A 10,067-nucleotide genomic window follows, 5' to 3' on the forward strand; every position below is an offset into this window, starting at 1 on the left:
CTAGCATATTTTTTTATTGATGTTTTTATTAAAATAGAATTCTATCATTTCCCTCTATTTTTCTTATCCCAACTCCTCCTATGCCCCTTTCCCTCCCAAATTTCTTGTTTTATATATGTAATATATGCATATAAATATATAGCTGCAGCCTACTGAGTCCTTCAGCTCGGCGTGTATGCGATTTCAGGGATGCGATTTCAGTTAGATGATCAATGAGGGGGCCTTTCCATGAAGGAAGACCCTTCTCCCACTCTCAGCATGCCTTAGTTGCCTGTAGCTCTTTCTCGAGGTGTGGGGCCCCACGAGTCTTCCCTCATCCATATTAGCACGTCTGTGGGTGTGGTCTGTGTCCAGAGCTTCTTCAGGCAGCCATATTGTTTCATCAGCCTGGGTGGAGCTTTCCTGTCGTTTCTAGGAGACAGGCTCTCACAGCGGACTTCCTGGTTCTCGGGCTCTTGCGGTCTTCCAGCCCCTTCTGCCTCGATGTCCCTTGAGCTCTGGGTGCAGGAGCTGTGTTGTCGTCCTATCCATTAGGGCCGGGCAGTGCATGATGAGCTGTTCTCTGCATTTTGACCAATTGTGGTTTTCTCTAGCAGTCTCTGACCGTTGCAAAGAGAAGTTTCTTTGGCGGGGCTTGGGAGCTACACTTCTCTGTGAGTTTAAAGATAAATATTTGGAATGCAGTCAGGAAATGTGCTTTAGCAAAGTGGGGGTGGGTTCTCCCTTGAGATCCATGGTATCACTCGGCCTGGGTTGTTGGTTAGGTTTTCAGTATGGGGCATGATTTCCGTTCTGCTGAAAAGACCATTAAGTTCAGTTAGACAGCGCTAGCTACTGACAAGATATGAGGGCCACTATTTCACCCTCAGAGCTATCTTGCCATGCTAGTTGTTGTGATTCAGAGGCTTCACAACCAGGTAGGGCTATTTGTTGCTTCCCTCTCTTGATAGCGTGCATAGCATCATCTGGTTCTAGGAAAGACTACCCTCTAGGAAGAAGCTTTCACATCCAGCTTGGATCCCCTGGGTCCTGCCTCTGAAGTGCATGATGTCTTCAGCAATAGGGACTTACCTTCAAACTCTGGGAGGTAACCAAGGGCAACAGTAACTCTTGAACTTCCCCTGACCAACAACTTGAAACGGGATTTCTCATAACTGGTACTTTGGTTTTTCTCAGATGTTCTATGACTCTTTGGGGAAGCATTTTCGGCCCAAGGAACTTAACTTTATTTAAACTATATGTAGGGCTGAAGAGATGGCTCAGTTTTAAAGGACAGGCTCACAAGCAAAAACAAACTATATATGTACATGTATACATACATACACTTATATGCAATTTGAGGTAAGTAGAAAATATTATGATCCCTACAGCCTTCTTCAAACAACATCCACGTTGTTTCCCCTCCTCTTTTCCTCTCCTCCTGTATGGACCCTTCCCTGTCTTATTCAGTGTCCCATTGCTACAAAGAGACACCATGACCATGGCAACGCTTATAAAAGAAAAACATTTCCCTGGGGATAGCTTACAGTGTCAGAGATCCAGTCCAGTCTCATCATGGGAGGAGCGTGGCGGCATAAAGGCACACATGGTGCTGGAGACGTTGCTGAGAGCTCTACACCTGGATCTGTACGCTGCAGGAAGAGAGAGGCACACAGGGCTTGGCTTGGGCTTTTAAAACACCAAAGCCCACCCCCAGAGACGCATTTACTCCAACAAGGACAACCTCCGAATCCCTCTCTCCTTGTGCCCCTCCCTGATGGCTAAGCACTCAACTATGTGAGCCTCTGGGGACCGTTCTTATTCAAATCACCACACTCCCTGTCCCTCCCCCATTATTCTGTTTCCTCCCTTATATCACCCTATCCTGCTAGTCCCCTCTCTGGCACTTCTCCACACTCTGTAACCATAGGATGCTTTTATTTGGCACTTGAGCATTTCAATGTGACCATTGTAAATATATTTGTGTGTCAAACTTCCACGTTAAGGCTTTCTTAGCCCAAGGTGCTGATGAGCGACAGCTGCTGGCAGGTGGAGGTGAAAGAAACTGCTGATCTTTCCACACAAGTCCATGTCGCTCTACCAAACATGGAAACATCTAGCAAAAAGACAAAGTAGGATGGGCCAGGGACTTTGCTTAATGCTCTTATTCCCACCCCACATGTCACAGAAGAACCTGGCAGGAAATAAGTCAACCTTGGGCCCTGGGTGTAAAGAAAAGGCTACGTAAGTATTAAACTAAACTCTCAGGAGACGTCAAAATGACACACACGCGGGAATGGAGCCACATTGAGCTTTATGGCTTAGCCACCAACTGAACTCACTAAATAATGTCAGTGAGAGTGTGAGGCCTGGGAAAGCCTCGGCTGAGCAAACAGGAACTTGTGGCTGTCAATTCTGAAGTGACATCTGGGTCCCAGAGCCCATGCTGGGGCAGAGTAAGCCTCAAAGCAGGGCACTCTCAGGAGCAAAATCTTCCCTAGTGTTCCTCGGAGGTGAATAAGCTGAACTGCTGAAGTATGGATGGAAGGTTCCAGAAAGGAAAGCCACACTGGCTGACCCCTCACTCCTGCTATGGGCTATGAGCTGACACACATTTGCCCAAGTTCTCTGCATTCCCAGCAGGGACATTCTCCTCCGCCACCTCCTGTACCTTTTAGAGATGAACGTCTCAACCGTTGTTGTGCCACATCGCAGTCACGCATTGGGTGCACTGTGGTGACACATCTGCTCCTTTGTCAGGGCCTGGGAATCTTCCCTGATAGAGACAGGGGAGTCACATTCAGAAGACTTGGGTTGTTTCCCATGGGGAAAGGTGTGAGCAATGTGTTATTATCATAAACAGGAACATTCTGAGCTTGTGGGAATAGGGCAGAAGACTCTATTGTCTTTGGCCACTCTGTGTTCATGTCAACCTTGACCCTTCTCATCATAACCTTTGAACCCTTGACTACAGAGAGGAGCCCACAGGGCAGGATGGAGCAATCTATCCTATTTGCCTCAGCCACAACAAAAGATTCAGAATGGAAAAGTAGCCAGGCAGTGGTGGTGCACACCTTAAATTCAGGTACTCAGGAGGCAGAGGCAGGTAGGTGGATCTCTGTGAGTTTGGGGCCAACCTGGTCTACAGAGTGAGTTCCAGGACAACCAGAGCAATATAGAGAAACCCTGTTTCTGAGAAGAAGAAGAAGGAGGAGGAGGAGGAGGAGGAGGAGGAGGAGGAGGAGGAGGAGGAGGAGGAGGAGGAAAAGAAGGAAGGAAGGAAGGAAGGAAGGAAGGAAGGAAGGAGGGAAGGAGGGAAGGAGGGAAGGAGGGAAGGAGGGAAGGAGGGAAGGAGGGAAGGAGGGAAGGAGGGAAGGAGGGAAGGAGGGAAGGAGGGAAGGAGGGAAGGAGGGAAGGAAATGGGGAATGCAACATCTGTTGCTCTGCCTGGAGCTCCTGGTAAAGACTTTCTTTCTTGATGAAGCAGCTGTCAGACCCTGAGCCCAGCGCTATCTGTGTCTCTGTTCCCTGGTGTGTGGAGGATGATCGTGTGGACTGGGTCCCCAGAGAGTCACTGCTTCCTGCAGATCTACTTTGACTGTCTGAGCAGCCTCACCTTTCCTTGTAAGCTAATGTATGTTAAACTTCTAATGTGCAACACAGGAGCCTTGAAACCCATCAACTAAACCTCCGTTTCCATTAGAGTGTGTGTGTGCGTGCGTGCGTGCGTGCGTGGGGGGGGGGGCATGCACATGTGGGAGCCTGGAGAGGCCAGAACAGCATGTCTGATCTTTGGAGCTGGACTCACAGCATCTGTGAGCCACCTGGTAACTACGCTGGGATTTGAACTTTGATCCTCACAATAGAGCAACACTTTTAACTGCTGAGTCATCTCTACAACTCCCCCCATTCTGTTTGCATATACACCAACCAAATAAATTTAATTTTGCTTTATTTGTTTTTATTGTGGCTATAAGCATGTGTGCATGCACACAAAAGAATAAAACTAAATCCATAGTTTCGTCCCGTACAAAAATCAACTCAGAGTGAACCAAAACCTTAATTTATAACCACAAATGCTAAAACTACTAGAGGGAGGCATAGAGAGTGCTCCTCCAAGGATGGGTGCAGGCAAGAGCACTCCGAACAGCTCGTCCATCACACAGGCACCAGCACCAGCAGTCAATAACGGGGCTACGTGACTATTAAAGTTTCTGTAAGCAAGGGAAGCTATCAGCAGAGCGAACAGCCAGCCACGGAATGGGAGACATTCCCATCTACACTCCAGATGGTGGGATAATAGCCAGAACTTACAGAGAACTTAAAAAGTAATGCAAAAGACAAACACCAAAACCCAAAGATGGATTAGTAAAATGAGCAGAGAGTTCTCAAAAGAAGAAACGCAACTTGCTGATATGTGTAGGGGGTTGTTGCTGTTGTTTATCTGTTTGTTTTTGATTTCCAACATCCCTAGTCATTTGGAGAGATGCAAACTCAAACAACTTTGAGATCCCAGCTCACTTCAGTCAGACTAGCTAGCAGCAGAAAGTTCGGCAGCAAATGCTGAAGAGGATGTGGGGAAAGAAGAGACCTGAATTCACTGCAGTTGCGAGTGCAGAACTAGCATGGAGATGAGTATGGAGGTTTCTGAAGGGCAGAACTACCTAAGAGCCCAGCTGTGCCACTCCTGGACATCCACTTCCTGGACACAGAGACACTTGCACACTCGTGCTTAGTGCTGTTTTATTCACAAAAGCCAGGAAATGGAGCCAGTTTAGATGTCCATCAAAACACGAGCGAATAATGAAAACGTGGTCCATTACACAGCGGGACTGCAATCAGCTGCAAAGAAAAATGAAATCATGAAATTGCAGTGGAATTGTCTGGAAAGTATAGTATCAAGCAAGGTGATCCAAACTCAGAAAGACAAAAAATGCATATTCTCTCACATATGCAGACCCTAGTCTATAATATTTAATGTATATAGTATACATGTTTGTATACAAAAGGATATGAATGCAGATGGCCTAAATAACTAGGAAAGAAATCATCAAGAGAGGGTGAAATAGGTGCTGATGAAGGATGGAGTGGACAGGACACATGAGGTATGGGGGGAAAAAGAGGCTGAAGGGGTAGGTCACCAGGTGGGGTGGGAGATCAAGGGGGAGGATAATCCCTAAAGTTCACTCTGTTCAAAAAAGCCATGATATTTAATAGTCTGTATGCTAATCTTAAAATTGAAAATAAGGGGTGAAAATAGTAGCAATAATACACAGTAGGTTCTTTTCATTCAAGAAACAAGACCTGTAAATGAATGTATTAAGCCAGGGGAGATCTCTGCAGAGAAGCAGACAGGAAAGCTGAGAGCCACAGTCCAGCTGGAGGCCCTCTCTTGCTCTCCACCTGCCTGCCCACCTGCCCGCCTGCACCACCAGGATTGACAGCCTCCCATCCTCCCCCACTGCAGTCGCAAGAACATACAGGCTGCAGAATCTAGACTCCTGCTCACACAACACCGCTGGAGCCTGCTAGAGCCAGAGGGACCTTCGGCTTTACCTTTCTTCCTAGATCAAATGCATGTAACAGATATCTACAGGACATCCCGTTCACACGCTATAGGACACACATGATCCTCAACAGTCCATGAACTTTCTCTGGAATAGATCATATATTAAGACATGAATCAAAGCGGGATGGTGGTGGTGCACACCTTTAATCCCAACACCCGGGAGGCAGAAGCAGGTGGATCTCTGTGAGTTTGAGGCCAGCCTGGTCTACAGAGTTCATTCCAGGACAGGCTCCAAAGCTACACAGAGAAACCCTGTCTCAAAAAACAAAAACAAGCAAACAAAAAGATATGAATCAACAAATATGAAAAAGTAGAAATAACTTCTTATATCCTACCCAATCCCTGTGGAATAAGACTGTAAATCAACAGCAAGAGAAATTCTAGAACACACACAAACTCATGGAGAGTAAAGGTCACACTGTGAGATGATGCAAAGGAAGCCGTCAACCAAGTGAGGAATCTACAACATGGTGGGAAACCCCTCCAGCTACACATCCAAAAGAGGATTGATCTCTAGACGATATAGAGGAGCCTGCAGCATGGTGGGAACCCCACCAGTTACACATCCAACAGGGGATTGTTCTCTAGACAATGTGAAGAGTCTACAGCATGGTGGGAACCCCGCCAGCTACACATCCAACATAGGGTTGTTCTCTAGACGAGCAAAGGATTCAACAAAGTAAGCATCAAGATAACAGAAACCCAAAAAAAATCAAAATATGGGTCATGAAACAAAACAAAGGTGTCAAAAGCAAAACTCCAAATGGCTAACAAAGTTCTAAAAGCGTTTGATATCATCCCAGCCCCTCATCCCAGGCAGAATGCCTCTTATCAAGGACACAGAGAGCAGCCAGTACAGGTGAGGGTGGGGAAAGGAAACACCCCTCAGTGATGGGAGTGTGAGCTGGGGCAGTCATAGCCACTGGAGAAATTAGTGTCAAGTTTTCTCTGAAAGCTAAAAACAAAACTACCAAATGACTCACCTATGTCACTCTAGGGCACACAGCCGAAGGTCCTCACATCTTCCTGTAGAGACGCTTGCACATCCATGGATGTGGGTATTCACAGTATGTAGGAAATAGAATCAGCGTAGACAGCCACCGACTAATGGATGCACAGTGAAAGTGTGGTTACATGCTCGTGTGTGATCACATGTGGACCTCATAATACCAATAAAGAAAGCATTCCCACTCTACAGGTGTAAAAACTAAATTGAGGCTAAATGACTTGGAACACAGGGGAAACTGGTTGTTTAAAGAGGGAACTCAAACTCCCTTCTTTCCTTCCTTCCTCCCTCCCTCCCTTCCTTCTTTTCTTCTTCCATGTTTAATGCCATCCTATCATGCTAGAGATCTAAGGTGGGGGAGTGTGAAAACAAAGAAGGACGGAAGACCCCTGCCTCCCCAGGCCCTGCTAGGTGCCATAGCTCTCGGATGGCTTCTGTACTCTATCACTTTTATCCAATCCCATGGACTCCCATGGATAGTCGTCCTCTCAGTGAGGAAGGGCTGTGAGGCTAACAAGGCGGCCGAGTCTGGCTTTGAGCATGCGTCTGCAAACACTGAGACATCTTCCCGTCATCTTCAGTGACCCCCCCTTCACTCCAAGCTGCTGGATCCTCCCCTCCCGTAAGTTCTGCCATCCATACCTACCCCTGACATCTGGCTGTGGCTCTCAACCCAGTTTGTGTCCCCTCAAGCACCCTATCTCGTGCCAGGTTCAGAAAGTCCCACCATGGAAATGCAAGTCATATGAGCTTGCCCTTTTCCTAATAGCAAGTCCTCAAAGGTATTTCTGTAGTAAAAGTCAACATGGAGACATTATTGAGCAAAACACACACACACACGAATTTCTGAAATAAGCCTGAGATTTCCATCCAGCTGTGCCTTAGAATGCTTAGAGTGCAGGAGTATAAAAGGGACTGAGCAAACAGGATGAAGGGCTTAGGGTGGAATTTCAGAACTTCTCATTTTCCCCGCTTGCCTTGCAGGCTCAGCTCACGGCCATCCCCCCGAAACTACTCAGTACCTTACTGCACCCCTTCATCTTCCTCGTCTCTCCACTCTCCCTGCAGCTCTGATTCCCTTCTGCTCATTTAAAGACGTTTTTGCCTAGAATATTAGTCAGGTCTCTAGAGGAGCAGAACTGCTAGAATATATGAAATAAATATATATATATATGCATATACACTTGGAGGTTCTGAAGGAAGGGAAATTTGTTAGACAGGCTCACAGGCTGTGGTCAGGCAGCCCAACAATATCTGTCTCCTGATGGGAAGGCCGAGAATCCATGAATTGTCACACTACTGGATGTCTCAGTCATCTGGATTTGGCCCTGGAGCCCCGGAAGATTCTGGGAGGGCTGCTCATCTTCAGTCGACATTGGAATCCTGAAGAAGTTCTCATATTGGCGAAGGATTGTCTCCACAGCAGGGTAGATGAACTCGCCAGTGAGTGAGGGCAAGGGAAAAAATCAGAAGTTCCTTTCCTCCAAGCCCTTTAATATGGGCTGCCACCAGAACGTGGGGTCCTGACTTCAGGTGGGTGTTCCTCCTCAAATAGCCCAGCCAAAAATATTCCTCAAAGGCATGCCCAGCAGCTTAAACTTACTGATTCCAGATATAATCAAGTTGGCAAGCAGGATTAGCTTTCACACCTCCCATGGAGTCTTCTAGGCTCACACTCTCTCCCGTCCACTAACCTTGTCCCAGCTCCTGTGTGGACATGCTAGTCGGCTGTGGTATCAGGCTTGTCTCCTGAGTTGCTTGATAAGAGGGACTGTATCTGCTATGTCTTCGCTCCCTCCTTCATGGAATAGATATTATTCCCAGAGAAACAAAAACATAAATATAACAAGCACTTACATCTATGATGCCTCATATCATCTAAGCCTCATAAAAATCCCACAAGGAAGTTGTCCTATTTTGCAGATATGAAAACTGACACTTAGAGACCAAGCGTCTCTTACGAGGCTACACAGGTAGGAAAGGACAGCGCCGTTCAGACTCCAGGGCCTGTGCTTTCAACCAACTCGGTGTCTTTTCTTCCCCCTCTGAGAATGACGGTGGAAATCATGAAATAACGTCCACAGGTCTGCAGATAGTAGAATCATGCAAATGACCCCCAATTTCACCTAAGTGCTGGGTTACAGCCTGTACCGCCACATTCGGCTGGCTGTGATTTACCAAACACTAGCGTTAAGTTTCACCTTTCTCCAAGCAAACATGAGGACCTTAGAGCACTTTTCCTTCACCTACCTTCTCATGATTTACAAACTAAGGTTATCAGATTTTTTTTTCTTTTCTGAGACAATGTTTCACTATATAGCCCAGGCTGGCCTCAACCCTGTGACCTCTCTAAGTAGACCTGCACAATGCTGGCATGGTAGGCACGAGCCACCCGCTCTGGCCTGAGTCTACATTTTAAGCCTGACTGGAAAGCAAAGCATGGTGGCTCACAATTGTCACCCTAGCATTTAAGGGGCTAAGGTAAATAAACAAACACTGTAGCCATTTGATAGTTTCTGTTTTCATCCCTCTTCCTTTTCCTCCAGCTCCAAGCTTCCACCTGGGATCACTTTCTCTCTACCCAAAGAATATCTCGCAGAGTTTTCTTTAATGCAGGTTTTCCAGCAGCCCTTCTTCATGTTTGCATGGGAATGACTTCATTTAGCACTGTTTCTGAGAGATCTTTCTACTGGGGGCAGAGTTCTACACTGGCCATGGATTTCTTTCAACCAAAGAAAACATCCTACCGTCTTTCCATCTCCACCTCTTGTGTTTAGGGGTCAGCCCTCTCTCTGTTTTCTTCTTCTACACCCCAGTCTGCTTTCAAGGTTCCCCACTTTGCTTTTGACCTTCTGAAGTTTGACCATGATGTGTCTAGATCTGAGTGTCTTAAATTTATCCTGCTTGAGATTTATAGGACTTTTATTAGTTTGAGGAAATTCTTAACCTTTTTCTTTCCTCAAAAGACCCACCTCACTCCTACCTCCTTCTGTCCCTTCCGTTTGGGATTCTATTCACATATTATACACATTACAGGAGCTTTTGACCTCAGTCATACCCTTTGCCCTCTTTCTGGGCTCTGTCTGTGTAGTTACTTCTTGACCCCCCTTCCTGTTCTATTTATTGGTAAGCACATTCGCTGGGACCTTCATTATCTGTTATTATCCTTTGTCTTTCAATTAGAGAGGCTCTGGAGTTTATTCAGTCTGAACAACTATTTCTGTAACTTATAGTCACTACTGAACTCTGTTTGGCCTCTCATGTCCTCTAACATGTAACAAGCAGAGTTGCTTTCAAGTCTGGGCATGGCAAGCCTACGTCAAGCATAACCTGAGCACACTTTGGCACTGGACCTGAGTTTGGCTCTGTGCTCCCAGATCAAGAAACTCACAGCTCATCTTCTGCTAATGGGAGTACAAACTGGTCCAGCCACTGCAGAAATCAGTATGGAGATTTCTGGAGAAACTAAAATTAAAACAACTACGTGAAGCAGCTGTACCTCCCCTTGGTGCG

The sequence above is a fragment of the Chionomys nivalis genome, chromosome 14 (genome assembly GCF_950005125.1).
Source record: "Chionomys nivalis chromosome 14, mChiNiv1.1, whole genome shotgun sequence".
NCBI classification, from domain to species: domain Eukaryota; kingdom Metazoa; phylum Chordata; class Mammalia; order Rodentia; family Cricetidae; genus Chionomys; species Chionomys nivalis.